Genomic DNA, 6,000 nt, shown 5'->3' on the forward strand with positions numbered 1-6,000 from the left:
AAAAGGACTAGTAGACATATATAGGACATTCCACCCACAAAAATCTGGACCCAATGTACATGGGTCATTCTCCAGGATAGACCACATGCTGACACATAAAACATACCTTCATAAAATTAAGAGGACAGAAGTCTTGCAAGCTACCTTTGCTGACCACAAGGCTCTGAAATTAGATGTGAAATACAAAGCCACACAGAAGAAAAACTTTAACAATTGAAAATTAAACACCCTGCTAATAAACAACCAGTGGGTCCGAGATAAAATCAAAGAGAAAATCAAAATGTTCCTGGAAATAAATTATAATAAAGACACACACTGCCAGAATCTATGGGACACAGCAAAAGCAGTCCTGAGAGGAAAATTTATTGCTTTGCAAGCACACATCAGGAAGGAAGAAGGGATATACTTGAATAACTTAATGATACAGCTCACAAAATTAGAAAATGACCAATAAAAAGAATCAAAAATAAGGAGACAGAAGGAAATAACAAACCTAAAAGCAAAAGTCAATGAAGTGGAAACCCAAGAAATAATCCAAAAGATCAACGAAAGCAGAAGTTGGTTTTGAAAAAATAAACAAGGTTGATAGACCATTGGCAAAATTCACAAAGAAAGAGAGAGAAAACTGATAACCCATATTAGAAATCAAAAGAAATCACGACAGATATTGCAGAGATCCAAAGGGTAATCAGAAACTACTTTGAGAAACTTTATGCTACTAAACATGAGAACCTAGAAGAAATGGATAAATTCCTGGACACTTATAACCGTACATGGTTAAGTAAGGAGGATGTAGCATATCCAAACACCTCCATCACTGTGGAGGAAATTGAAACTGTACTCAAACAGCTGCCTAAAAAGAAAAGCCCAGGCCCAGATGGATTTACTAATGAATTCTTTCAAACCTTTCAAGAGGAGCTACTACAATCCTAGCCAGGCTCTTCCAAGAAATTGAAAAAATGGCAACACTTCAGACAGACTTTATGAAGCTAACATCACCTTGATACCAAAATGAGACAGAGATGCTGCCAAAAAAGAAAATTAAAGACCAATATCCCTGATGAATGCAGATACAAAGATCTTCAACAAAATCCTGGCAAATAGGATCCAATGCATCATCAAGAATATCATACACTATGACCAAGTAGGTTTCATCCCAGGAATGGAAGGATGGTTTAACATCCATAAATCTATGAACATAATACAAAACATCAACAACGAGAAAAATAAAAATCACATGATCATACCAATAGATGCAGAGAAAACATTTGATAATGTCCAACACCCATTCTTGATCAAAACTCTCAGCAATATGGGAATGAAGAAAAAACTTCCTCAATCTAGTGGAAGCCATCTAACACAAGCCAATGAAAATATTATATTCAATGGAGAAAAAATAAAAGCCTTTCCTCTAAATTATGCTACAAGACAAGGCTTTCTGCTCTCACCACTCCTTTTCAACATAGTACTGGAATTACTTGCTATAGTGATCAGTCAAGAAAAATATATCAAGGGCATTCAGATAGAAAAGGAAGAAGTCAAACTCTCACTGTTTGCAGATGACATGAAACTCTACTTAGAAAACCCTAAAGACTCAACCAAAAACTTCTACAAAAAATAGATGCATGTAGCAAGGTGGCAGGCTACAAAATTAACACACGGTAATCAATGGTCTTTTTATACACCAATGATGATAGGGAAGAGATGGACGTCAAGAAGGCAAACCCATTCATATTAGTGCCACACAAACTCAAATATCTTGGAGTCAACTTGACCAAAGACGTGAAGGACTTATACAAAGGAAACTATAAAGCCCTGCTCCAAGAAATAAGAGAGGACACACGGAAATGGAAACACATACCCTGCTCATGGATTGGTAGGACTAACATCATTAAAATGGCAATAGTCCCCAAAGCATTATACAGATTTAATGAGATCCCCTTAAAAATACCTATGACATTCTTCAAAGAAGTGGATCAAACACTTATGAAGTTCATCTGGAACTAAAGCACTTCTAGGTAAAAGGAGTAGGGGAGGCATTACTTTCCCCAACTTTAAACTGTACTACAAAGCAATAGTTATCAAAACAGCATGGTATTGGAATAAAGACAGAATCTCAGATCAGGGAAATAGGCTTGAGTTCTCAGACATTGTTCCCCAGACATACAATTACCTAATTTTTGACAAAGGGGCAAGAAATCTTAAGTGTAGCAGGGAAAACCTCTCAACAAGTGGTGCCGGCAGAAGTGGTTAGCCACTTGCAAAGAAGTGAACATAGACCCCCAGCTAAAACCATGTACAAGGGTAAAATCCAAATTGATTAAAGACTTTGATATCAGACCTGATAACATAAGGTATATAGAACAACACATCAGTAAAACACTCCATGACATTGAGACTAAATACATCTTCAAGGAAGAAACTGCACTTTCAAACAAGTGGAAGCAGAGATAAACAAATGGGAATACATTAAGCTGAGAAGCTTCTGAACCTCAAAAGAAATTGTGCCCAGGATACAAGTGCCACCCACTGAGTGGGCTAAACTATTCACCCAATATCCGTCAGAAAAGGGGCTAATCTCCAAAATATACAAGGCACTGGCAGAACTTTACAAGAAAAAACACCTAATCCCACTAAGACTTGATCCTGTGTGAGACTTCATCCACGAGGACTCCCCTCCCTTGGAGGCAAGTTGAACCATCCAGAACGGGCATGGACAGAGGAGTGTGGCTGCCTGCATCATTTAGCCAACATGTAGAAAAACCCACAATACAAGTGTGACAATGGGGAAACAACACAGGCCAGCATCAGACATAGAGAATGAAGATGACAATTCTGATGACCAGATAATGACCAACCAACTAATCAACCTCTCAAATAAGAACTTTAGACTAGCAATATGGAAGATGCTCAATGAACTAAAAAAAACCATGGATCGAGTTGAACAGAACACTAATAAGAACCAAGAAAATATGAAGACAGAAATCACAAAACTCCAAACTGAAATAACATGTCAAGTAACAGGCCTGAAAAACTCAGTAAACAAAATGAATGACAAAATGGATAAGCTCTGGGACAGAGTATCAGAAGCCGAGAATAAACTTGGTGCTGTGGAAGATGAGAAAAATAACAATTCCATATAGCGGGAGAGATTGGAAAAAAACTTAAAGCAAATGAACAGACAATGGAAAAATTAGTCAAAGAATGGGAACGGATGAAAATAGAAGTCTATGATAAGATCAATAGAAACAACTTAAGAATCATTGGAGTCCCAGAGACCCAGGAAGAAAATTTCCAGGAAGAATCAACGGTCAAGAACATCATTAAAGAGAAACTTCCAGAGCTAAAGAATATATGTGATCAAATCCTGCATGCTCGAAGAGTGCCAACCAAAAGAGACCCCAGAAAAAATACCCCAAGACATATCCAAGTCAAAATGACGAATTTCACAGATAGAGACAGAATTCTGAAAACAGCAAGATCAAAAAGGGAAATTAATTCAAGGGAGCATCTTTGACATTTACAGCAGACCTGTCACCAGAAACACTCAAGGCCAGAAAGCAGTGGTGGGATATTGTGACAAGAGTGAATAAAATGAATGCTTCACCTGGAATACTCTACCCAGCAAAACTCACTTTCCAGTTTCATGGAAGAATACATGGTTTCCCAGACAAAAACAGCTCAAAAACTTTACAGACTCAAAACCAGTCTTAAGAGAAAAACTGAAAAACCTAATTTAAGACAAGACACACAAACTTTCGGTATAAAGATGGCATTAAATCCCAGGACAATTCTTTCTCTCAATGTCAATGGACTAAATGCACCAGTTAAGAGACACAAAGTGCCTAAATGGATCAAAACCTCAATCCAACCTTCTGCTGCCTACAAGAAACGCACCTGAATAGTCAGAACAAACAGACTCAAAATAAAAGGCTGGAGAAAAATTATCCAAACAAATAACACCCATAAAAAAGCTGGAGTGTGGGGCCTGGTGGTGGCGCTGGAGGTAAGGTGCCTGCCTTGCCTGCGCTAGCCTAGGACGGACCTCATTTCGATCCCCCGGCGTCCCATATGGTGCCCCAAGAAGCCAGGAACAACTTCTGAGTGCATAAGGAGTAACCCCTGAGCGTCACAGGGTGTGGCCCAAAAACCAAAAACCAAAAAAAAAAAGAAAAAAAAAGCTGGAGTGGCCATACTAATATAACATAATGCAAACTTTATACTCAGGAAGGTTGTAAGGGACAAAGATGGACATTTTATATTAATCAAGTGGTATGTAGAGCAGGAAGAAATAACTCTCCTAAACATATATGCACCGAATGAGGGGCCAGCAAAATATTTAATACAATTGTTGACAAATCTGAATAATAATATCAATAACAACACAATAATTGTGGGGGACTTCAACACGGCTTTGTCAACACTGGATAGGTCAACCAGACTGAAACCCAACAAGAATATACTAGACCTGAGAAGAGAAATGGAAGAAAGAGGCCTAGTGGATATATATAGGACACTCCATCCCCAGAAACCTGGATACACATTCTTCTTCAATGTACATGGGTCATCCTCCAGGATAGACTACATTATGGCACATAAAACATACCTCCATAATATAAAGAGGATGGAAATTTTGCAGACTACCTTCGCTGACCACATGGCTCTGAAATTATTTTTGAATTCCAAAGGGACACAGAAGAAAAACGTTAACACCTGGAAGTTAAACAGCCTCATACTGAATAATCAGTGGGTTCGAGATGAAATCAAGGAGGAAATAAAAAGGTTCCTGGAAACAAATGACAATAAAGACACAAACTATCAGAATTTATGGGACACAGCAAAAGCAGTACTGAGAGGAATATTTATAGTTTTGCAAGCACACATCAGGAAGGAAGAAGGAGCTTACCTGAGTAGCTTAATGACACAGCTAATAGAACTAGAAAGTGCTCAACAAAAGGACCTAAAAATAGGGAGACAGAGGAAATTACAAAGCTGAGAGCAGAAATCAATGAAGTGGAAACCTAAAAAACAATCCCAAGGATCAACAGAAGCAGAAGTTGGTTCTTTGAAAAAATAAACAAGATTGAGAGACCACTGGCAAACTTAACAAAGAAAGAGAGAGAGAGAAACGTGATAACTCGTATTAGGAATGAAAAAGGAGAGATCACTACTGATATGACAGAGATTCAAAGGGTAATCAGAAACTACTTTGAGAAACTCTATGACACTAAAAATGAGAACCTGTAAGAAATGGATAAAGTTTTTGGACTCTTATAATCTTCCACGGTTGAAGGAAGAGGATGTAGCATATCAAAACACACCCATCACTATTGTTTTCTTTTTTGACATTTTAAAATAATAATTTCTTAATTTAAGCACCATGGTTACAAACATATTCATAATTTGGTTTCAGATATACAATGCACATCCCCTTCAACAGTGCAACTTTCTTGCCACAAATGTCTCGCATTTCCATTCTCCCCAACCCCTGCCTGTCTTTGAGACAGGCATTGTATTTATCTCTCTATCATTGTCTTGGTAGTTGTTAGTGTAGTTATTTTTCTTTTTTTCTTTTTTTTTATTTAAACACCTTGATTACATACATGATTGTGTTTGGGTTTCAGTCATGTAAAGAACGCCACCCATCACCAGTGCAACATTCCCACCACCAATGTCCCAAGTCTCCCTCCTCCCCACCTAACCCCTGCCTGTACTCTAAACAGGCTCTCCATTTCCCTCATACATTCTCATTATTAGGAAAGTTCAGAATGTAGTTATTTCTCTAGTTAAACTCATCACTCTTTGTGGTGAGCTTCCTGTGGTGAGCTGGAACTTCCAGCTCTTTTCTCTTTTGTGTCTAAAAATTATTATTGCAGGAATGTCTTTCATTTTTCTTAAAACCCATAGATGAGTGTGACCATTCTGTGTTTTTCTCTCTCTCTCTGGCTTATTTGACTCAGCATAATAGATTCCGTGTACATCCATGTATAGGAAAATTTC

The sequence above is a fragment of the Suncus etruscus genome, chromosome X (assembly GCF_024139225.1).
Source record: "Suncus etruscus isolate mSunEtr1 chromosome X, mSunEtr1.pri.cur, whole genome shotgun sequence".
Lineage (NCBI taxonomy): Eukaryota > Metazoa > Chordata > Mammalia > Eulipotyphla > Soricidae > Suncus > Suncus etruscus.